Here is a 25396-nt window from a genome sequence, read left to right on the forward strand (position 1 = left end):
TAAACCTTTCCTCCTCTCTAATTGTGCTGGTCAGATCATTTAGCCACAGCAGTGAAAAAGCTAAAACATCCACCCAACCCACTCCACCCTAAGCAGGTCATTTTCCTCTTGAACAAGCCATGTTTCAGGGAACAAAGGACTCCCCAAACAAGCAGCAACAGCTCTGAGCTGATTTGCTTCCTTGCCTTTCCTGGTAAGCACCCCTATCCCATGGGCTTTGTCAGTGTTGATGCTGCCAGGCTGCACCAAGGAGGCCAAAGACATAACCACCTTCCTGAGATCGCTGCCCTGAGCACTTGGCTGACAACGGCAGACACACCCATCAGTCTTGACCATCTTTGACATGGAGATGGGCCCAGCCCCCTCCCTCTTACCATGCTCTCCTCAAGCCCCAGGTCCCCACCTCACTCTCTGCCCCAAAGCTTTCCAGAGCAGGTAATTAGGACTCCCCAACCCTCAACTCATCCTTATTTATTTCACTGTTTTCCCAACTGAAGTGGATGGGATTAGAAAACAAAAGACTGCTTCTTAGGACAGATGCGATTCAGGCACTTTACAAGAAGTGTAAAGATTCTCCATGTTGTTCCCTACCCACCCCATGGACTGCCTGTCTTCTTATCCATCAAACAGAATCACTCTATTTTTTCAATTGAAGAACCAACTCTTGGGGACAAAGTGTTAAGAATGTTTATATCTGTGTGTCTGTAGGGGGTTAGTGTGATATATTAATTGAAACTGTTGTTTGAAGAAGACACAGTTCTCAACTTATATTAGCTTAAACCACAAAGGAAGTTTATTAGCTAATGGGATCCAAAAGTCCAGGGATTATGACTGCAGGCATGGCAGACTCCAGAGACTCAGACAAGGGTGTTAAAGTCCTTTTCTCAGTTCTGCTTTCCTTTATTTTGTCTCCCTTCTTAAAAAGAGGGTGACTGCCAATAGCCCCAGTTCAGTTTCTAAGTTACCCCAGAAAAAGACTTCATGGTTCAAGAGAAATGTAAAGTTCCAGGTTGAATCTCATTGACTACATTGGTAAAGTGCTGCTTTTTCAGGCCTGGGTCAGGTCTACCGGGAGCCAGATGTGAAGTAAGCTGTGGTCAGAACCACCTGGATGGAGGATATGTCTAGGCCACATGGATGATCATCATCAACAATTTTGAGCAAGGACTTTCTAAGAACTTTCCATTCCATGTACTTTGAGGCTGTTTTTAGGCACACATACATTTATGATTGACATGTTTCCTTGATGGCTTATTCCTCTTAAGAAAAATTAAGAAATGCCCCTTTGAATCTCTGATAATTCTCTTTGATTAGTCTATCTGTTATCACTATATTTACAACAACTTTCTTATGTTCACTGATTGCCTGGTATACTTTTATGTCTCTATTTAATTTCAACCACTCTGTGTCTTCATAGTTAAGATGTATCTCTGATAGGCAGTTATATACTTAGGTCTTGATGTTTTAAAATCCATACTGACAGTCTCTGCCTTTTGAATCAGAATGTTTATCCCATTAGTATTTAATGTAATTATCAATATGATTAGATTTAGGTCTTTAGTTTACTGATTGACTTCTGTTTGTCCCTTATTTATTTTTATCCCTCTGTTTTCCCTTTTCTACCTTGTTTGGGGTATTTGAGTATATGTCAGATTAGAATATATATGAGTTCCATATTAATTTACATATTGAATTTTTAACTAACCTTATTTTGAGTGATTTCTCTAGGTACTTGAACATGTATTCCTAACTATGCACTTAGAGTTGATATTGTACCACTTAAAATAGAATGTGTAAACATTCAAACTATTTACTCCCATCCTATTCTTTATGCTATAGTTGTCTTATATATTGCATCTGCATATATTTTAATAACCAAGATATAATTTTGTAATGTTTGTTTTAAACCAGGGATTAGCAAATCGTGACCAGCAGGTCAGATCTATTTTTGCTTTATCAGAACACAGTCAGGCTCACAGTTCCCATAGTCCCTGTGGCTGCTTTTGTGTGATACCCACAGAACTGAGTGCTTGCATCAGGGACCACGTGACTTGCAAAGTTTAAAACATTTATTTTCTGGACCTTTACAGAAGAATTTTGCCATCCCTTGCAACTAAACATGTGCATTTTAAAGACACTAAGAGGGTGGAAAAGCCTTTACCAGATCCCCAGGTACAGTTCATACAGGGACCTGTTCCTTTCTTCCTGAAGACTCTCCACCAGCTCTCCACCTGGTTTTCCCTTCAGCCTGAAGAACTTCTTCGGCATGTCTTGTAGTGCAGATCCTATGCGATCCCCATTCCAGGTGTCCAAGCCTCTCCAGAATCTGTCTGCACTGGGTCATGCCTATAAGAGTTATTTTATATTTTGTTCAGAGGTTTTGGTTGTTATCCGTGGGAATAATCTTTTTGATAGGAGCTTCTCAGGTAGACTGGACGGTGCCCCTCAGCCTCAGGTGTGGTGAAAGCTGTTTCTAAGCCTCCTTGATCAGGAGCTAAGGAGCCAGGGAGTGACAAAGGAGCTCTGTGCGTCGGATCCCAGTGGAGTTGCAGAGGGAGCTGCACTCAATCCCGTGGGTGTTCTGAGACTGTGACGGAGGTGACTCTGGCAAGGGCCTCCCAGTGTGGCGAGGAGTCTCACACTCATAACTAACAGTGTTTAGAGGAGCTGACTGCATGTCAGGCACCCCACTAGCCCTTTGGGCGGATCATCTCATCACATGGTCATGAAAACCTTCCTACGTGGATGTGCCTCCCATTTCACAGAGAGGCACATGAAGGTCAAAGGGACAGTAAGGGACTCAAGGCCACACACCCACAGATGAAGCTGGCCATAGGTCCGGCCTGATGGTAGAACTCTGACGGCCACCAGGCCCTGACTTCCCTCCACTCTCTCTGCCTTGTGTCACTGTCGGGGTGCGTTCTGCCTGGGTAGAACAGCTTGTGGGTCTGGGCAACCTCCATGGACTCTGAGCCCAGCCCTGCTCAGAGCCCTTGCCTAAGGTCATGGGTGTTGGGCGGTGGGGTGGGTGGCCAGAGTGGCAGGGCTAGAGGGAGGCTAGAGGAGTAGGAGACCATGAGGCAGGGCCCAGGGAGGAGAGACTGGGTTCTCTGCAGGGTGAGATACGAGAGATGCTGCCTCTCTGAGAGGCACAGTGTCCGGGAAACAAAAGTCTTTGGCCAAAAGAATGAAAGAGACAAATTCCAGGAACATGGTGGAGACACTGGTAATAAAACAAACAAAATCCAAAAAAAGCCAAAACCCCAAAACAAACAACAACAACAAAAAACCCTGCCCGTACACCAAGAGTGTGCTTTTTGAGGGTCTGGAACTGGCCACCCCTCCTCCAGCCAAACACATGAAAGTGCACCTCCCAAAACTCCGGCCCTGGACTTTGGCCCCTGATAACTGGTGTACAATAAATTCTTATTGAATTAAATTAAAATGTTCAAAGAGCCAGTTCCTTAGCCAGGCCTTTCTCTGCTGTCAAGGAAGAATTTATTTAACAAGACCTAGACTTTGGCAAACTGGATTTTGCTTCTCTTGGCTGGTCTGTGGCCATGATTTAAGATGCTGCTATTTGCTGCTCAATGTTGGGAAATGGGTTCTTATTCGAGGGAGGGGTGTGCTTAAAGATTTGAGAAGATGAAAATTTAAAGAGGCTCTGAAAACCATTGGTTTACCATCTGGTCTCCCCACATGCCTCCGGACCCTTGGAGAGTATGCTTGGTCCTCAAAAGTCATAATTCTCGGAGGCCATTTTGTCACTTTTGTTGCTAATACAATGACCTTCGCTTTAGCTGACTTCAGATCATCCATCCCTAGGCTGTAGGGACAGTCACAGAATTGGCGCAGTGACTGGTGCAGGTTTGCTTGCTTTCCTCTCATGTACGTTGTCAGTTAAAAGTGACACCTTCCAGCTAAGGTGTCCTGGTAGGAGGATCAAGAAGCCTGGGAGCAACTTAGCCATCAGCGGCAGCAGCTCTCAGGTCACGTCTTCATGGTGAGCTTTTCCTCTTCCTTTGTGTCCTATCCTGACCAGAAACCCAGAGATCAGAGCTAAGGCACAGGTCCTGGCCAGGTCTTTAGGGACCACTGTTTCCCAAGAAGAAGCCCCCCTCGGGTGGCCCCCCATGTCACCCCACACGGCAGGATGGTAAAGTGCTCAGGGAGTTGTTAAATCCTTCCAGATCTGGTACTTGGTCCACCAGCCAACACACGAGTCGTAACCCTCCTTATTGGTCTCTTGAGCTGGACTTTCAAATCCCTCCAGGTCTCATTATGTGAGAAGCAGGCTCTATCTGCTTAATTATGTAGGACTCTGCTAACGCCAAAGGATTCCTTCTGCAGAGGTGATGTGAGAGCTGGGGCAGAGTCTCAAAGACTCTGAACACTTAGCAAATTGGAGACTTCATTTTGCCTTCTCTCAGCAAGCACCGGAGTGAACAAAGGAGAAAGACGCTTGCATTTAATTCTTCTGGAACACTCTAGAGAGGAGCCCAGGCCGTCCCGTCCAGAGCACGGTCATGCTTCCGTTCAGCTCTACTTCAGAGCCCCTTCTGGAAAGTGCTGTTCTTCTTTTGGTCTATTTTTCCCACCAGATATTACTCCTGTGTATTTTAAGTGAATAGGCAAATAAAAAAATTATTAATGTCTTTAAAAAATTGAAGATCTGTGATACCAGCATGCACCTCAAGATTTTCATTTTCATCTCCATATTCAGAAGTAATTTACGTAGATAAGACAATAGCAAAGCTACTCTTCTGTGTTTTATTCGCGCTCTAGCATTTTCCCCCATGGTGCTATAAAGTCATCTTAATGATTCTTCAGCATTGTGTCCTGTTGCTTTACAGATATTTATTAAAACTGTCCCCAAATATTGAACATTTATGTGGTTTCCAAAGATTAGCTTTTAGAGAAAATCTGCATTGAATAAATGCATGCATGTAATTTTATTTTCTTTGGTTTATATTGAATTATATCCTTGGATGATATTGACAGAAACAGAATGATTACCATAGGAACAGGACTGTTTTCATGAGTCTTGATACCCAGTGCCACCATTATTTGCAGGGCGGTGGGTTCCATTTACAAGGAATGAATGAGCCCTGGGTCCCCTGAACACTCACCAGGGTTCCATGGTGAACTTTGTAAAATCTGGGTTTCAGAGAGCCTCTCACTCTTGCCTACTTTCCTTCTATTTGGTTTCTCTCCAAGCTTTTGATCTTCTTTCTAGCAACAGAGACCTGGCTGTTTCCAAGCCAATCAAAGGTAAAGTGTGTCCTTGGCTTTAAAACACGGTCATTTCTCTAAGTGCTAGGAATTCTTGTAGCTTTTCCTTCCATGAGCCAAACACAAAATCGAGGGGGAAATGAGTTATCCAGCAAGACGATGTTGTCCCTCTCTATAAAATAGAGTTTCCTGTCCCCAGATGGTGCGGGGGCGGGGGGAGTATCTGCTTAGCTGCTTTCTCACAATTGAGACCTCACCCTGTCATGGCCTATCAGTCCAGTGGGGGGTACAGGTGTGGCCTCGTGAGCCTTCTCGGCACCTGGTCCTTGGGTCATTTCCTTTAGGGTCCCTGGGTCCCTTCATCTCCTCCCCCTGACTTGTCTAGTAGTTCTTTAGGATCTTCTGTTGCCCCTGACTCTTCTCCCTGCCCTGGGAACGTCGTCTTCTCCACTCCCCGAACAGTGCCAGCCCCACTAGAGCCTTCTACTACCGTCGATGCTGTGATGCCTCCCCTGACCCAAGAGCCAGACAATGGCTCCCATGTGACTGTTAGGGGGCACAACAGGACCGATTGTAGCATGGAGACTATGGTCCTCTCGCCAGCTGTCCTCTGGTCTCCATCTCAGTGTAGGGTTTGTTCATTGGTTCAGGTGACCCAGGAACTGAGCGGTCTCCATGATGTTCTCTCCCCAGTTCCGTCCAGCAGTGGCAGTCTCACGTCCAGCTGATGTCCTCTCGGACACCCTAACTCCATCCTTCTCAGGCTCTCCTTAGTTCCTGCTTCGGGAGACACGTCTGGTCTCCCCCATCCACTCAGCCTCGCCTCTCCTGACTCCAGTCCTGTTCTTATCACTGAGATGCATTGCTTTCTTTGCTCCAAAGCCTCTGTGACTTCATGTGGCTCTCAGCATGAGGACAGAGGAGGCCCTGTGTGCTTTCAGGCTGGCCTGCTCTCCAAATGCCTCTCATTCCATGCTCACTCTTGCTGCTGGTCTCCAACTCTACCTTAGTCTGCTTTACGTGCTCACATTCCTCCTGCCACAAGGTCTTTGCACGTGCTGACTCCTGTTTTGCAAGCTCCCTTTCCTTTGGCTCAGCCTCCTCTTAGGGATACTGGGGACAGCATCTCACATGGTTCTATCTAACAGTCATCTCCTCCACACCTTTACTCTTACCTGCTGAGAGCTGTCATTCCTGCACATTGTCTTCCACTAATGGAGTTGCTCCTTGCACAGTTAGACTGGTTGATGAGGGTAGAAAGCCCCAGGCCTCTTGCCTCAGCTGGAGACACTCTGATAAGCCTTCCCATCTCCAGAGCTGCCGATGGGCTTGCCTGAGTCCTTTGTTGCTACTTTTCTCCCTCTAGTGTGGCTTCCCTCTCTCAGGAGTTGCTCCTGGCTCACCCCTACACGAGATCTACCGGTCCAGGTAACTTTGCTGGGGTCTAAGTAGTGCCCTCTCATCCCCCCTCTAGGTCCCAGCTCATGCTGGGCGTCCTTGGGTTCCTTCTCTGATGTCCATGGTGTCAACCACGAATGTGTGAACTTCTGCATTTCCCTGCACTTGAACTTCAAGCTCCTTGAAAGCAGGGCGCTCACCGAGTACCAGCTGCTGGCGTGCTGTTGGGCACAAAGAAAGCGCTCCTTAAACACAGTTTCGTTATTCATGGCCGTTCCATCCCACAGTATCGCCACAGACGCCGAGTCCTGGGGGCAACATAGGGTTTTGTTCCCTGAGCCCCTGGTCACAACACTGTGGCCAAGGATCAACCTCGCTTGTTCTGTGCGTTTCAGTTTCCATGTGCTTATTTCATCCGGTTGCTGATTCGTTAGCACTGAGCTCATGGCCGCCAGCACTGTGACCTGTGCTGATCAAGCTGGCGCGTCCTCTGCATGAGGCCCCCTGTGCTCACAGACACGCAGCACTCAGGGTCCTTGCTGAACAGGAGGCAGAGCCTTCCTAGTAGGACCTTGGCGGGAGGCATGCTGGCTGGGACGCTGTTTTCCCATCATTCTCTGTGAGTCTGCACATGGCCACCCAGGTGCTGGCAGCGTTGGGGTTTGGGTGACAAATAAATTGGCGAGAAGGCAAATTTGCAAATATGGAATCTGCCAATAATGAAGATCAACTGTATTTGCTTACCTGACAAATGTGATGGATTATTAACGGCCGTACCTTACTCTCTTGGGAGCGTAGCTGTGGTCGTGGCCTGTGGAGCTGGCTGGCCTCAGGACAGGGCAATCAACGTAAAGCAGGCGGGGTTTACAAAATGCGCCCATGCTGAGGCTTGTTCTTTTGGTGTTTTCTGGAACCCGGCAGCCACCACACCAGTGGGCCCAGCCTAGCCTGCTGGGTGCTGACACATGGCTAAGTCATGACCCATTCTGTCACCCCATCTGAGGATGAGCCAACAACCAGCCACGTGAATGAGGGCACCCTAGACCGTCCATCCTGGGTCAAAAGACACACCATCAACCCACAGGACCATCCAAAGGAATACCAGGTAGATGGCACCAGGAGCCACTGGCTCTATCTACTGAGTCTGGGGTGATTGTCATCCATCATGACAGAACTTGTCACTTCATGCCAATTATAGAACAGAATACCTGGGGCGGCTACGGAGGGCAAACATAATAGTTGAAGGGTCCTAAGCTTATTCAACAAGGGCTTTTTGAACTTAGCCTTTCCTACCTGTGGCTGAAGAGCCGCTGGTGAGCCCAGCATGTCAGGGGAGGAGTGGTGCTAGCCACCTCCTGGAAAACATGGCGCCCCCATTGAGCTTGTTTTTGGTGGACTTCTGAGGCCAGCTGGACAGTCTGGACCGAGTCCTGAGTCCAGAGGGGGAGCAGACCACAGCATGATGCTGATTTCCGCATTTTTGTAACAAGTGACCCATCTGTAGAGGGCCCAGACTTCTCAGGCAGCTACTTGCTGACACGTTTGCCTCCGACGTTCAGTCTTCATGTTTCGACTTCTCAACGCCATGCTTAAATGCACTTTCAAAACCCACGAACGTCATTTATCTTTGGAAGCAGCACATCTTTAGGAGAAAGAAATCTTGGCATCAAAACTCAGAGTAGCAATTTAAAGCACAGAGGTCTATAGGGGTAAGAATAAATTGAATCGGGGGTGGGATGCACGGCAAACTTTTCAAAAAACCAAGAGCGAGTCATCCAGGAAGCCTACAAAGTTGTTGTTTTTTTTTTTTTTTAAAGCAGTCCTTTTCAATGGCTTTCATTTTATTTATTTTTTTTAATGCTCCAGTGACTAAAAATGGCAAAAAAACATTTTATTTATGTAAAAAGAAATCACTTGTATGCAAAGTTGCAGCTGCTGCTTATAGGTATACAAATGAATAAAAAGCCCGGGAACACGCTGGGTTCTTTTCTTTCTTTTAATGGAAATCTTGATTTGCTCTTCACTGTGGAGCTAAGAATCCTTTATTCAGTGGTATCTTGGAGTTTCGACTGGATTGACAAGAAGAAATGAAGTCCTGAGAGGGCATATCCTGGGTGCATCTCATTAGATGCAGTCAGCTTTTAGGCATCTGAGAATTGTCTCTTGATTAAGCCAGAAAACAGAGATGATAGTGATAGTGGCAATAATTAGTAATAGTTCCAACAAGTCATGGTTTAAAAGCATTTGGCCTGCTTTCCCCATCTCCCATACCTCTGATTTTAAAAAGAATCATTTAAAAATAATGCTCAAAAGAGGAAAAATGACTTGAAAGTTGTTCAGAGAAGATACTAGAACATATGTCATACTTCAATTAACTTGCTTTTGGTGACTCAGAAGGGAAAAAGGGAATGCCCTGCGTAGCCGCAGACCAGAACGGTGCCTTCATAGAAAGAGCGAGGAATCATTTATTTTCCAGAGCACAGTGGCTTGTCTGATTTTTTTTTTTTTTTTTTAAGCCAGTAAGGTCGAGTCTGGAGGCAACAGTGGAGGTGGCCAAAAGACCACAAAGTGACCTGGGACAAAGATGGGCTTCTGACCAGTACCTGGGCTCAGGGCCTGTTCTGAGGGATGGCGGCCTGGCAGAGTGGACCACAGAGGAGGCTGTTACCCAGAAAAGATGTGGGACCTGTACTCTGATCCGCAGGACCCACATGTGAATGAGGGCACCCTAGACCGTCCATCCCACAGGACCATGCAAAGGAATACCGGGTGGACGGCACCAGGAGCCAGTGGCTCTAATCTACTGAGTCTGGGGTGATTGTCATCCATCATGAGAGAACTTGTCACTTCATGCCAATTACAGAAGAGAACACCTGGGGCATCTGATGTAGGAGATGCTTCACCCGGGGCGACAAGACCCTTCCCTGGTGACAAGAGACAATATGGGAGGCATTTTGATCGCTACCACTGGAGCAGGGGAGAGGGGAGTGCTGCTGGCTTGCCGTGCCCGGCGCCCAGGAGCACCGCCCAGCACCTGCTCTGCACGTGAGAGTCCCCACAGTATCAGGCCCTCATGTCTGCTGGATGGAGAGTGAGCCACTAGCTGGGAGAGACATGTTTGGGGTTACTATAAAACTCTCACTCCCAGAGACAAAATGGATACCCCAAGGGTCTGTGAAGGTAGCTGGTGTACCTCCAGGGCTTTTTCTCAGTGAGGAAACAGTCACAGAGAAAGCTATGCCAGGGCTAGAACACAGGTCCCGGAACGAGAGCAGGTAACAGGGGCATGTGTGTCCCCCGCTGGATGGACCCTGTCATGCTTACAGCAGCACGGCTATAGGGAGGGTGTCCAGGGTTAAGCAGGGACAAGGCTGCTTGTAGAGGAGAAGGACTTAGGCCTGGAGATGGAAGACCCGGGTCAGAGGCTGGCCCTGCAGTGTACCTGGGCCCATCAAGTGACCTGTCAGAGCCAGCTCCCGACTGGGAGGACAGCATCGTGTTGTCCCCCTCTACGGCTCTTGCCCGTTGAGACTTGTGGATCTTAAGGATTGCATTCATTTCCTGCTTGTCCAGAAAGAACTGTAGGCAGCAGATCCTCTGATGTGCGTTTCTATTTCCTAGAGCTGCTTGGCACCTAGGGAGTTTCCAGATCACTCCCAGCAAACTCTTCCAGAGGCCCTTTCTCACGTGTCCCCTCAGCCACGCTGGGAGAGCGGGGAGTGCTGGCTCCGTCTTACAGGCAGGCAAGCTGAGAAGCAGCGCCCAGGTCACAGAGCTCCTAAGGCGCTGAGATGCTTGTCCACGCATGGGTGACGCCCAGCATGGCTCAGCTCTGGTTCTCACGGAACTTCCTGGGAAGTACAAGCAACAGGTAAATATCTGTTGCCTCACGTGCTTTGGGCAGTTGCTGTGTGACAGGTGGGGGATGGTGGCCTTCAGTGAACCTCCAAGGCCTGAAAGTTGGAAGGGCCATTCAGAGCTAGGCCATGTCGTCATGCTGTCCCTCACGCTTGGCACTCACACAAATCGGTGCTCATGGAAGCATTGTTTGTAGGCTGCTGGCAGCAGGCACCGTCAGAGGGAATGGTCCTCAGGATGTCCCGCTGGCTTGCTATCCAAGCGTCTGTCCCGGGGAGCATTTGACTGCTGCCTGCAGTCTTCAGGGGGGACACTGGATGAGCTGGGTGACGGAGGCAGCCGTAGAGGCCTCTGACAGCCATGATACAGAGGGATGCAGCTGGCGGCCAAGAGCTCAGTCCATTCAGTCAGGGAGAGGGGACAAGGGGAAGACGGAGGCCGGGCCAAGAGCCTCTGGCTTCCTGGAAACACATTCTTGCATCGTGCGAATCATGGAGTCTTCCCCCCGCCTGACTGCCTCTGCCCCACATGCTCCTCTCGCCCGCCCCCTAAGGGCCATCGGGTGGGGACCGTGGGCCCTCAGCAGTGTGCTCAACATCCACTGCCCTTCACTCACCCAAACCAGGACGTTGCAGAACCCTCCCATGACGCGTTGGTCTTCGTTTCACGACGGCTGTGGAACTTCTTGAATCCGCATGCAGCTGGAGAGGTGAGCTTGTTCCTTCTGTACGGGGACAATGGCGTGGTCAGGGAGCATGGCAGCCTGTGCTGCCTGCACAGCTGGCCCTGCCTTCTCTCCTCCTCCACCTCGGTCTCCCTCCACGCCGGGCCTGCAGTGACAGCACCTCTTCCCGCGTCTTTCCTCTGAGCCCCGTCCACACACACGTACTCCCGCCCCGTGCTCCGGCTCTCGTTAGCTGCCCTCCTAGAGAAACTGACCCTCCACAGGGCCCGCTCACTCCTGCCCTGTAGCAGGGCTGCTTCCTCTGCTTTCCGCTTGTCCGCTGGCTTGTGGCCAGCTCCTTGCACTGGAAAGTGAACTCCAGGGTAAGGCCTCTGTCTCCTCCCCGGCGCTCTGCCCCATGTCCACCCTGGCAAAGTCACCTAGTGAACAGGTTGGGATGAAAGGATGATGGGGATATTTGATTCCATAGCTAAAGGCAGGGGCCCATCCTCTCCTCATGGATGTGACCTTCTCCAGGACCCTGGGGCTTTCCAGCTCCCCAGGACAGCTCGAATTTCTGCCTTTTCTTTCTTTGAACCACTGACATGGGTGGCACTTGACCCAGCCTGTGCTCTGAGACCCAGTCGTCAGTAGTCACCGGTGTGCCAGGGCAGCAGGAGGCCCAGGGAAAGCACCTCTGTCGCCTGACTGTGCCTTGCTTCCACTCAGTTTCATGCCGGGGGCAACCAGTTGCCAACCAAGTGCCGGGAATTCCAGGTGCTATGGGTTGAATCGTGTCCCCCACCCTCCCGAAAGACGTGTCCAAGTCCTGATCCCTGGGACCTGTGAATGGGAACTTCTTTGGAGTAGGGTCTTTGCACATAGAATTGAGCTAAAATGAGGTCATTCTTACTCCAGTGACTGGTGTCCACATAAGAAGAGAGAGATTTGGACACAGAGACACACAGGGAAACAGCATGAGGCAGATATGATGTGACCAAAGGCCAAAGAAGGCCGGGCATGGTCGGTCACCACCAAAAGCTGGGAGAGTGCCCGGGAAACCTTCTCTAGACCCCTCAGAGGCAGCACCATGTGTCCCAGGCCTGGCATTTAAACTTCCAGCCTCCAACATGCGAGAGATAAATTTTGCTATTTTCAGCCACCTGTTATTTGGTGCTTTGTTACAGTTGCCCAGGAGGCTGGCACACGAGGCAAACCCGTCTCAGAGTGTTCCTGTCCCTTCAGTCAGTCCTTGCAGCTCAGGAAATTTGTGACTGAAATAAATCCAGCATGAACTGGCCAGCTCAGCATTGCCAGACAAAGGGAGTCAGGGCAGTGAGGGGGCTAATTCCTCACTCCCACAGTGGGGGGGCGACGGGAGGCATCTCTGGGAGCCACAGCCTGAGCCCAGGATGGACAGGAGGCCTCCCCTTCTGGGGGCTCTGGGATGCCTGTGACCCAGGATACTGATGTGGGGACCCAAGCCAGCTGCCAGATGAGACCAAGCTCTTGGGAGTCGTGAGCTGACTCAAAGGTGGCCTCAAAGTGAACCAGAACATGGAGAGTTTCGCTTCAGTGCAGTCTGGGAAGTCAGCACGATCATTGTGCTCGTTAGCGCTCTGGGTTCTCATGAACCCAGAACCTAAATGACCTACTGAAGAGTCCTAGCTGGGAAACTCCAGGGTTTTGGGACGGTACGCTCAGCACCCTGTGCACAGTATGAGTTCCGTGAAGATGTGTAAGCGGACTCACGTGGTCACAAGTATTGATGTGCAATAATATATCCTTAGGGAGTGAAAGAAGGAGTCTGTTGACTTTATAAAGGTGGTTGCCTTGGAACATTAGAGAAAAATTGAAGGCTCTCTTAGGTGCTGAAAAGCACCGGTGAAAAATAACCCAAATCTAAACCAACTCAAAACTCATAGACCTGTACAACACTACCAAGTGTGAACCCCACTGAAAACGCTGGATTTTAATGAATAATCATGTACCAATATCAGTTCATCAGTCATAACAAACCCACGAAACTAGTGCAAAGTGTTCACAGCAGGCATCTGGGGGAGGAGGGAGGAGGCCAGTGTGAGGCAGATCACTGTGCTTCCTCGATTGCTCTGCAAACCTACAACTGCTCCAAAAACTAAGTCTGTTCATTAGGGAAAAAACTACCTAGCCACATTCAGAATCTCATCTCCTTTTTTAAAAATGAAGACTTGTATCTACTTTCCAGGACTGAAATCAGGATCGCACATACACGTCAAGGAGTTTCCACTGACTACAGAGAGAAGACATGAAGAATGACTTTGCTTGTCTTCTTACACCCTTTGACATCTCCCATGACGTGAGTTTTTATCCGTGTGAAAACCATGGGCTGATTTTATATTGCAGAAACCCAGGTAACAAGGGTCACGTTGAAATTGATGACAGATTACATAATTAACGTGCCACTCATTTGTGTCATCATTTCTGCCACATCTGTCCTTTGGTGTCTACTCGACCTGTTACATAACTTCAAGAGTCGCTTGACAGAGTCTCTTGTGTCATTCCCCAACTACTTAAATCTTTATTTTAACTGGAAAGCAGCATTCTTGCTAGCACCACAGCCTATATTTTGATTCTGATTCCACATCTCTGCCCTTTGGGGAAAATCTGGAAGCTTAGTCTGCAAACTTGATGAATATGACTTGGTCGTGTGAGGGGGTTGGTAGGAATCCCAGAGGTCCACTGAGAAGTAGCCATGCTTGAAAGTTCTGCATTGGTCTCTTCTGGGGCCATTTCTAGATTTTGAGATTTGAAATCAGGTAATGAGTTGAATGTAGAAGACTAGAGAGGCTGGGTTGTGGGTCACATAGAAACATAAGAGATCGTGGACAGGAGGGAGGGAGAGAGGAAATTCTGAAGAGACTGGGGAGGGCAGGGGGAAGTATGCTTTGAGGGCACTCTGAAAAGGAAAGTTCTGGAAAACATGGAGAACTAGGAGGAAAGGGAAGGAGGTTGAAGAAAAGTTTCTGGTCAGGGCTAGCTGTCCTTCAAGTGGAGTGGGTGAAGGGTCTTGGGCTATTTGTTGGCTCTTTAATGGTTGACTTTCTCTCTAACGTGATACTTTTCTGAGTCTGAAATGCCTTCAAGATTCCTTGAGAGTATGTGGGATCTTGGGCACCTTTTCGTGTGAGTCTTTGGTCTATATAAAAATTTAATTCTAAAGTATTACACAGTTCATAGGTCCATTTGAGGTACGGTGATGGGCAGAGAACATAAATTTGTTTCTGTCCAGTCAGTGCCATTGAGGAGTCCAGACCCTGTTAATTCCAGGAACCATTCTTGGCTAATTTCATATCTTCTACCAAGAACAAAAGATAACACTTATTACTCACAATGCCATAGTTTTTGTAACCAATTTATATTGAAATAGTACAGCTATCCTTGCCTCTGCAGCTCCAATACAATTTATTTAGAGCTACTCACAACATACACCATCCCTCATGCCACCTTTGAAAACTAGCTTCCAATGGCTCACTCAAAATGTGTTCTACATAGATGACAATCCCAAATGCAATCTTCTCAAGCGCAAACAGCAAAATGGGTATGAGAATTCATCTTCCTGGCCGTGTTAAATCTACCATTTGGGATCTGGTTGCATCAGCATGGAATATAGAATACCATGTCCTCTGACCACATCTACTTTTGAACTCTTGAGGCCATAATTGCTGTGCTCCAAGCATGTAACCTGTTGATGGCATCCTGTGTTCCACACAGTGGCAGAAGACAGGCAAGGGCCATGGCGGAGAGAGAAGAGCAGTCAGTGTGCCCAGAGACTGTCTCTTTCTCCTCCAGCAGAAATGTCTAACCTGGTCATGCAGAAATGTCATCACAAGAACAGAGGCCTTCTAGGGTTCCCAGAGCAGACACGCATGGTCAAGTCCACCCTCCATGGAGCCTGCAGGTGGGGTGGATGACTCCCTGGATACCAGCAGCAGACTGGGAGGAACACAGGATAAAGGATGCCTGCCAACACCCAGCTGTCCTGGGATGCTAGGTACTGCAGGTGGCATTGCTCTCAGAACATGGACAAATGAGAGTTGATCCTTGTGCCCACTCAACGTGCCTGTGGTTGGCAATGAACTTCTGCTAAACAGAGCCCTGAACCCAGTATGGTTCTGACATGATAGTTACCCTCAAATTTACCTCTCGGCAACATTCGGATGCCCCAGTGCTGTGCATTCCCATGAAATAAATACCAACAACGGAGTCGACTTGCTCAGTTATGCTTCTGAACGGGGCCCGGCCACGGGTCACTAGGATGATCTGACAGGCATGAATCTTGGAGTTCTTCCGGGCAAAGGGCTGAGAAGCGAGCGCTCCCAAGAGGAGAAATGGGGACCAGGGCCCATTCCAAGAAAGATACCCCAAACGTAGGAACCTGAGGCACCGCCAGTCCTCAACAGGATAATGAACACAAGTCTTCATGGGACGGTCCTCCACTTCGCACCCCTCTTCCCTGTGGCCTGAGCTGGGCCCGAGTTCCCCATCTGTTTCCTCAGGGCACGGCTCTGCTTCTGGGCCATGGAAATGACAAGTGAATATCCTTTTCCCAGGAATCCTTTCTGTCTCTTCCTCTTTGGATGAATACTTATTATTTTTCACTATCAGGCTTATATGTTATCTTCATCAAACCTCTGGAACCTTCCCATCTGCCTGTTGCACTTCCAGGGAACTTGTCATTCACTTTTCTAGTCAATGAGCCCTTTTCAGCAGGCACCTGTTCTGGGCCAGGCTCTGTCCCAGGTCTCGAGGTAACAGCAGCGAGTGAGGCAGACTCACAGAACCAGCTGTCATTGGGCTCTCTGGGGAGACCACCAACTTCTCTTCCCACTTCTCTTTTTAAAAATTAATCAAAAATTTTATTGGTGCATTATAATTATTCATGTTAGTAGGATTTGTTGTGATGTATTCATAATTTGGTAAAATTATGTTGTGTCCACTCGTCAGCAAACTTGTTCTGTAAAGGGCCAGATAGTAAGTCTTGTAGACTCTGGGGGCCTACGGTCCCTGTGACAATGACTCTGCTGCCATTGTACTACAAAAGCAGCTGACGCCAACATGAGCCAAGGAATGGGACTGAAGTCTGAGAAAGCTGCGCTTATTAAAACAAGAGGTGGGCTAGGTTCTGCCCGCCAGCCCTAGTGCTGACCCCTGCCACAGCATAGAAGCTTCGTGAGATAAGTCTATATTTTCTTTCTTTGATTTTTTTTTAAACTGCTATAACTTAGTGCTTAGAACAGGCCTTGCACATGGGTAGATGTTTGCCAAACAAGAGTAATGAAAGAGCTGCATTCATTCACAGGAAGTTCCTGGAACGTGGGGCCCCACGTACATGGCAATCGGCTCAGAGAACATGCTAGGTGGGTGCGGGTGAGACGATGAATGAGTGGTTGGAGAGCCTCTGGGAGGGACCTCTGGCAGGTGGACAGGGACTGGGCAGGTCTGGTGAGGCTTCTCAGGCTACAGCGATTGCGCGTCATAGGAGGAACCACGGCAGGAGTTACAGCAGCCTCCCCGCCCCCAGCCTTGTGAAGAGCAGCCCCTTTCCAGGGAACCCAGCTGTGGAAATGGCCATTAACGCTGAACATGACTACCTGTCAGAGGGAAGTGGCTACAACAGGGCCCGCCTGCCACCGGCAGACTGTCTGTCAGCGCTGGCCAGTTGGGTTTCCCAGGTCGTGCTGGCCTGGGTGTGGGTCAGCGGGTTGGCCTGGACAGGCAGGGCTTTGGTGTTTGGTGGGGCCTGTCAACTGAAATCAAGAGGCAAAGCTCATGTTGTTTGGAAAGAGGGGGCATGACAAGTGTGGCCAGATAAAGACAAGAGGAGGAAGACAGTGCGGGGGTGCTGGCCGGGGCCGGGGGAGCTGTCCAGAGGGGCCCTCACGGCCGGGGCCTCGTGCAGAAGGGAGCAGCCCTCTCCTGCTGCATGTCAACTCGCTGTCACTGGATAGTCGGCGAGATTTCAAACAGATAAACGCCCCTTTGGGAAGCTGGAATGCCTTGGCAGACAATTTTAGGCCTTGATTTGATTGATAAATCCTTTGTGACAGGAGGGGATGAAAGCGGCCCCCGGTTTGGTACATATAAATAGGAAATTAGCTGGCAAAGTTGTCAAAGATAATTAACTTTCCGATTCTGCGGGTCTATTCAGGTTGACATCCTGAAATTATTTAGAAATGCACATGTCAACGCTCTGACAGAATTTGGGGCTGATCAGATAAACAGATTTGGAGATGCTTGATTGTAAAGTGATGTAAGCGCTTAGCTGTGTTTTATCACTACGTGCTTCCGTCCTGCCTGCACGCTGCAGGGAGAAGAGGTCTGTTGAACCGGGCGGGGCTGTGGAGACCGGAGACCCAGCCGTGAGTGCAAAGCGGAACACATTTGCCAGCTTCCTTCTTTCACTCCCACTGCGTGGAGAAATTCCTGACCCACAGTTCAGCCCTGAGCACCCTTGGATTCAAACTCAGGATTCCCTATGAGGCACAACCTCCAGCAGGGAGGGAGGCATTCAGAGGGACCCGGCCACAGAGTTGTTCTTCCCTCCATCCAGTCCAGTTCTGGGGGGTGAGTGCAGTGTGCAAAATCCTATTGTTTTTTAACAGAGTTTTTTTTAACAGAGTTCTACTGTTCCTGAATCACCAGGACTTCGGGTAAGTCACCAGGCCTGACATGCTGTTAAGAGGGTAGAAAGCCTTTGTTAATACCACCTCATTAGTGGGCATTGCCTCTTTAAGAGCACGTTGGTCTAGAAAGGAATCTTCCAGTGAAGAAGAACACTTTCTCCAGGATAGATGGCAGTGGAGGGGATCCATGATTTATTGAGCATCTATAATGTGATACTTGGACAAGAGGTTGTGTGACTGGCTCATTTTAATCTCTACTTCCATAAGCAGTGTGACTTTCTCACTGGGTCATTGAGCAAACAGATACTTAGAGAGGATGAACAAATTACTGGAGGTAATCCAACTATTAAGGAAGTGAAATTTATATTTTGAATTTAGGTTTGATCATCTTCCCCTCCCAGGACTATATTCTGGTTGATAGGACCATAGACTCTTAGCTAGAAGGGAGTATGGGGTCATTGAGTTCAGGGTTCAGCAGCCTGTGACCCATGGGCTAAATCCAGCCTACTACCAGCTTTTGAGTGGTCAATAAGCAAAGAATAAGTGTGTTTCCATTTTCAAATGGGAAAGTAATAACAAAAATGTTTCATTACATATGAAAACTGTGTGAAAATCAGATTTTAATGCACATAAATAAATTATTAGAACACAGCTTGGCTCATTCATTCATCTATCATCTATGGCTGCTTCTGCACCACCCTAAGGGAGCCATGTAGCTGGGGCAGAAACCATGTGGCTTTCAGAGCTGAAATTCTTACCACCTGCCTGTTACAAAATCATTCGCTGATCCTCGGTTTAGTCTTACATCACAGTGCTGCTTATTGAGCTCAGAGTGTGGCGGGCCCTGAGTAAAACTCTCAGGGGCACTGTCCACATCTCCTGTCAACAGTGCCAGGTGGCTCTCTGACCTGTCATGTTGTACAGGTGAGGAAATAGGCCCAGAGAGGTGCAGGAGCTAGTCAGGCCAGTCGAAGGCCGGGATCATAGCCGCCCTGGCCTATTTCCCATTCAGAGCTCCTGCCCCAAATGCCCTCAAAGTGTGGCCATTGCACTCTGATCCCACACTGCCTGCCATGGCCCCTTCTGGGCTAGGCTCCTGGACACAGTGGTGATGCTGGGCAGAAAATGGCCTTCCAGAGTCCTATGTTCTCATCCCCATAAACATGTTACCTTATATGGCAAAAGGAACTAGGCAGATGTGCTCGTGGGTCTTGGGATAGCAAGATGATCTTGGATTACCCATGTGGGCCCAAGGACCATGTTCCTTTTGAGATGGAGGCAAGAAGGTCAAAGAAGAACAGAGATGGGAGAGCAGAAGCTGACGGGATGGGGCACTAGCCAAGGAATGCAGTTGGCCTCTGGAAGTTGGAAAAGAAAAGTCTCTCTTGTGATCTCCAGAACTGCAAAGGAATAAATGTGTGCTGTGTGAAGCAACTCAGGTTGTGGCAATTTCTTCATCAGCAACAGGAAACCAAAACACCTACTAAGTTTTTGTTACCAAGGAGCTCAGAGTCTGGAAAGAGACCCACCTGTCAACTGAAGTGGGCTTTGGAACAACATCTGTGCTGTAGGTGTTAAAAATCAGATGGAGCAGGGTCAACCCCAGAGCCTTTCCTGAAGCGAGGGCTGGGGGCTTGCAAAGCCATAGGACCGTATGCTAAAGGAGGTCCCTTCTCCATGCCAGTTTCTGAAGCTGGTTGTGGGCAGTTTTCAGGATCAGTCTCAGACTATAAGGAAATGAAAACGAGAAGAGGCAAACCCCCTCCAAGTCCGACGCGCACCAGCCTCCACCTCTGGCGCTGCTCAGCTCCAGCTCAGCCCGGGGTTTCTGGCACGTAATACACTCGTGACATTGTGCTTCTCAGCAAGTCTGCTTCTTCTGGTTATTGAGAAGCTAAACTTTTGCAGAAGGGAAATCACAATCTTGCCTGCATTTTATTAGTATTGTGACCATTTGCAAATTAATTTGGAAGGCAATATAATTTTCCTCTTGTATAGAATTCAGATTTGATTACTGCCATGCCACCAAAGTGCCAGCGTTCACGAAAGCTCTTATTATGAGAAATTAAGATATCTTTCTCCCTCGTCCAAATAAAATAAACATATGGGTATGGGATGTAATGGAATTAAAAAAAAATTCATTTAACCCAGGGAATGTAATTATTTGAATGAAACTGGAGAGGAGAAACTCAATCTAGGGCTTCAATGTTGACGTGAAATTTTGAAGGCTATTTCCACTCATCACTGACTTTTAATGGCTCTTTGTAGAAAATAATTTGCAGCATAAACCTTGTTAATGTGATATTGGTTGTTTCAAAATCATGCTGAGTCCCTAGCAAGAACCGCTTTTGGAGGGTCCCAGTGTGTGGAGCATTTAGCCAAGGCTGCCATGACTCCTGCTCATAACGGGGACCACAGGGTTTCATTTACTTGGGTCATGCTTTGCTTCAGAGGTCACTGGAGAAGAGAGCAGAGACGCCATCTGCAGGGCATGTATCATGTGTGTGCCCCTTCTGTGTGTGCTAGGCGAGTGGTGTGCGTTTGGAGCAAGGTTTACGGTCACGAGGAAATGGGCATTATTTGCAATGTCAGAGGGTGTGCCTGCAGGTTTGTTTTATCTTGCTCACCCTTGTGATGCTTTCAAGTGCTTTCTCTGGCCCCTGGAGTCCACTCTGCCTGTGTTTTGGAGTGAGCTGGAAGTGTTTGGGAATTGTAGCCCTCAGCCAACAACTCACATGAACTGCGCGTAGACATAGGCACGCCTCTCCCAGGGTGGCAGGGTGTATGACCACAGGGAGGTTCTTTTCTGCTTCCTACCCCAGCAAGAGTCCCAGTTGCCTATAGTGGTAATGACCTTGGAAATTTAACATGTCCCAGTTTCCTTCCCTTCTCATTTTCCTATCTTTTGCTTTCCCCCACGAATTTACCTCACAAGTAAACCAATTGTACCCAAATCCTGGTCTCTGTGTCTTTTGGCAGATCAAGTCAAAACAATCCCTATATCACCAAGTAGATTTGCTTGTTTATTCTTGTTAGAAACCTGTTCAGAACTGGAAGCAGAGAGTCAGGTAAGAGGCTTGCCTGCAGGAGGTACACCCTGGTGTGTAGGCAGATGTTGAACAAGCAAACAGACGTGTGTAAGCTGGCTTTGGATTAGAACTGTGCACCCTGCTAGAAATAAACAGAGCGATGGGAAAGAGCGATGGGAGAAAGTTTACATGAAATGGTCATGGAGCGTCCCTCTGTGAGCTGGTGACCCCCGAGCTGAGGCTGGAGGATGTGGAGGAGCCAGACATGTATGACCTAGGAGTACATAAAACGTTGCAGGAATATAAAGGAAGTTTGGAGTGCTGGGCTCAAGGGGGTGATGGGGATTTGATGTGAGAGTCAAGCTTGGAAAAGAGGTGGGAAGCCAGATTATCCAGGCTCTGTGGGCTGTATGAAGCCCTTACATTTTAAGAGGTGACAACTCAAGTTAAAATCCACCTGGAACAACCCAACAGTTCGCAAGTGAACCTAGCCATCTGAAACTATAGCACAGTGAGTCCTATAGCTATTAGACGAAATGATCATCGTTGCCGATAAAGGTTGTACTCAGGGCTGATGGAATAACAAATCTGGGTACAACAGGAAAGGAAGTAAGGCTTGCCATGAGCCTTCCCCTTAGAGCAAAACGTCTCATTTTAATACTTTGAGCAGCTGGTGGGGCCAGGATTGTTTCTCATACCTGCTTCCCAGGACGAGAACATGCAAAGTCAAGGAGTTTGGCAACTTACCTGAAGCCAAGTGAGTCACAGGGGGTCGTGCTGAGATTTAGAACCCTGATCTGAGTGGCTCGTAGGTGAGTGTTCTTCTAGTTTTTAAACCACACTGCCTTCTTTGCTTTGTATGAAAGCATTAATAAACAGTGTGTCCCTGGTTAAAAAAAAAAAAAAATTAATCTGAGATCTTTTGATTCAGTGAAGAAAAGGAGAATTAGTTTATTAACTTCATTGCAATTTAACTCACAGGTTTCTTGTTCAATCAAGTCTTAGCACATTTTTTTGTTTCTACCTTGGCCAGCTTGGATCAAGCTGCTTCCATTCACTTCAAAGGCCTAGTACCTGGGGTGTGTGCCGCAGGCAGGATGTCCTGCAGACACAGGGACCGAGTGGGCTTGGCCTGTTCCTAGGCAATCCCCACCCCACCAAAGCTGGGACATAGCTTATCTCAGTTTCAATTGCTTAACATTAGAAATAAAAATCTTCCCTAGCTGACTCTTGTCTCTGGGATTGGTTTAATTAGAGAAAAGCTTTGCCCATCAACTGTAGATGGTTCAAATGGTTCAGTAATCTCTTAACAACCCTTATCATCTGCCTATAGAGATGGAAGAGGTGTGACTAAAAACAGGAACATTTTTATTACTCTCTAAAACTCTACCTAATATTAATAGTAATTTAGCCCCTTCTGAGCTAGTTTCACTGAAGATCCGAATGTGTGCTTCCAAGGAAGACCTTGGGTGGGGCTGGGCTGCAATGTGGGGGGCTGTTGGTGAGGTCAGGGGTCCAGAGAAGCATACTCTATGGATGCATTAATGTTGGCAATTGTGTCTGGAATAGCTTTGAATTAATAGTTACTAATGTAAACTTTAGGAGCAGAGTCAAATCAACTCAGTTGATTTTAATATTCTAATTGCCAGAGCCAAATAACTCACCCACTTAAGAAATACTTATTGAGCATCTTCTATGGGCTAAGCACAGATGATACAGCTGTGAGCCCAGTAGAGAAGTTTCCTTCTGTGTAGCTTCTGTCAAACAAACAAATATCAGACTTTCACATGTGTTTTAGTGGTGGAAACTGGGGGTTGTGGGAGAGGAGAATCAGCAGAAATTTGAGTGTTCGGGGTGACCCCATGCAAAGATGTGAGAGAAGAGCTTCTCACAGAAGGAAACTGGCAGCTGCAGAAGCCCCAAAGCAGGAGTGAACTTGGTGTGCGCAAAGAGCAGAAACCGAGCTCCTGACTGGCCAAGGAGCCAGTGGGAGGGAGGCCAGGCAGACGGTGCTATAGGGAGGCCAAGGGCTCAGCACTGGATTGTTCCAGGAAGGCTTTGGAAGGTTCATCAGATGCAAGGCACGGTCTGATGTTTGTCTGCACAAGTCTCATTCTGGCTCTGCAGAGGAGCAAGGCCAGACGTGGTGCCAGCTGGGGAGCTGGGGCAGCTGTCAAGAGGAGGAACACTGGTTCCGGATCTGGAGTGGGTAGTGGGTGGGTTTAGGAGAGGTTTGGGGGACTTGCTGATGACTCAGATGACAGAGAGAAGGCGGGGGAACAAGGACCTGGGGATGGGCCAGGGTGACAGTGGACAGTGCAGCCAACAGTGCCACTTCCAGGGACAAAATCACCAAAGGAGAAGCTGGTTAAAAAGGAATCAAGAGTTTGGTTTGGCATGGGTTTTAGAAAGTCACACGGGGGTGGTGTAAACCATTCTAGACTACCCACTATTTCTACTCTCGGAACTTAAAGGTCAAAAAATAGAGCTCATGCTAGATGCTAGTTGAAATGGCTCTGCTGGGATAGTACCCGAAACTCCCCTGTAATAGTAATGCTTGTGTGGTGGGGGCAGTGGGTGGAGAGAAAGAAAAGGACAGTCTTAGATTCTTGGCTCTCTTCGATGTACTTTGCCCTCACATTAGCTAGGCAAGGCACACAGCAAACCTACACGTTTCATACTAGTACCATTTTGAGTTTGTTTTTATATAACAGAAACTCTTCTTTAGCAGTTTAAACACTTTAGGTTTTAAGGTCATAAGTGAAAGAATAACCAGAGGTAGGCATTCTAAGCTGATGTGGTGGCTTTCTGAAATCCTTAGGGACACACGCTCCATCTACCTTACGGCTGCCTAATTTTAGTAAGCTTCCTCATGGTCCATGATGGCTCTCAGGGCCTAGTTCTTATGCATGCATTCCAGGACACAAGACGGTAAGAAGAGGAGAAGCACAGTCCTTCTTATAGGCCCTTTTTTTGAAATTTGCTATCACACTTCTGATTAAAGCTCCAATGAGCAATCATTTGGCTACACATAGCTGCAAGGGAGTCTGGGACATTGTTAGCACAGTGGCATTCCTAAGAGAGACAGTGGACATCAGCAAGGATGTAGTGGCCTCACTCGGTCCCAGCAAGCCTGCCTTCTTGTTCAAGACCACGCAACCTAAGGGTGAAGCTGAGACTGAACACTTATTATTCCTTTTTGCTTTTAGTCTCTTTCCTTTTCTTAGTTCTTCTAACATCTTTATTTTTTTAAAAAATGGCTTGTTTTTCTCAAGCACTCTCCCAGGGCTATTTATTCTCCCACTTTTAGGGCTAGGCTATTCTCTGAGTTCTGCAAAGTGTTATGGGGAACAGCAGACAGACACGGGGAGCCTGGGCTTACCGACTCCCACCTCGTAGCACACTCTCCTGGTCTCCCCAGCTCAGCAGTTCTCCTGCAGGCAGGAGGACAGTGCCAGTGGATTTTTACAACTGATTCACCACAGAATCTGCACAGGGGTGAGGGGTGGAGGGTGGGAGTGTGTGTGCAGGGAAGCTTATGTTCCTGTGAGGCTAAGGCCACAGAAGCCCCTCTACTACGTCAGGGCAGAAGGATTCACCCACTGAGAAGTAATGGTGATACTGGGTTGGAGCATTTTAACTTCTAATGTTTATTTTTAATATAGCTCAGTGGAATGTCCGCACGTGTCCCTAGACTCTCAGAGCAGTGGATTCCCAGGTGGAACTCAGGCGTGTGCCATGGACACATGGGCTTTCTTCCAGGGAGGTGAATTTATTACGTGGGCATCCAAGATAAACTAAGTTTGAAAACATGGATAAATTGAACCATATGAAAAGGCTAATGCATGACTGTGTTTGTGTTACAAAACTGCGGATTCCATGTACTTCAACCTGCAGATAAAATAATAACCTGCCAGCTCAGTTTACTCCACTCAGAGCAGGGCGAATATTCTGGAATATTTAATTCTAGCTAGTATGTGCTAATATTCTAGAATATTTAATTCTAGCTAATATTCTAGAATGGGCTAATACTCTAGAATATTTAATTCTTGCTCACATGGAGATAGTGCCCTCCTCTAAGTGAACAGGCATCACCAGCAGTGAATAGGCATTACCACTTCCAAAATATCTGTCAATCCTCCTCTCCATTGCACCTACCCTAAACTATCTTACTAGTTTAGGACTAGTCCTGCCCCAGTGAGGCCTTTTGTGCAACCATGTATTTGTCTTAAAAAACAAGAAACAAAACCATTATTGCTCTCATTACAGACATGAAAAGATTTATGCCCAAAGGAGTTTATTGTAGCAAGATTCACAATATTGATGTGCTTGCTCTCTCAGGCAATGCAGGAAAATGTGAGGTATGTGTATTATATTACTTTATATGAGAAAAAAAACAAAACAAAACCAAGTACTAAAGATCCATAACCAAAGCCACCCAGCACGCCCAGTGAAGGATCAGAGGGTTGAAGGAGACCATACGTCAGCACTGGCATTTGGGGCCAGGGAGCCTCTTGACTACCTGCTGAAAACTGCATACCTGCTTTTGA

At 47.9% G+C, this 25396-nt stretch overlaps 1 long non-coding RNA gene across 2 annotated transcripts in view; it reads right to left on the reverse strand.

The window, feature by feature from the left end:
* LOC306648848 overlaps positions 1 to 21679 on the reverse strand; it is a 38753-nt gene extending 17074 nt beyond the window's left edge. For both annotated transcript variants that reach the window (XR_013760505.1, XR_013760506.1), the window contains exon 1: positions 21594 to 21679. This is a non-coding gene — a long non-coding RNA (uncharacterized lncRNA). The remainder of the gene's footprint in view (positions 1 to 21593) is intronic.
* Between the last annotated feature and the right edge of the window lie 3717 nt (positions 21680 to 25396).

Source organism: Sciurus vulgaris, assembly GCF_902686455.1.
Source record: "Sciurus vulgaris genome assembly, chromosome: 17".
NCBI classification, from domain to species: Eukaryota; Metazoa; Chordata; class Mammalia; order Rodentia; family Sciuridae; genus Sciurus; species Sciurus vulgaris.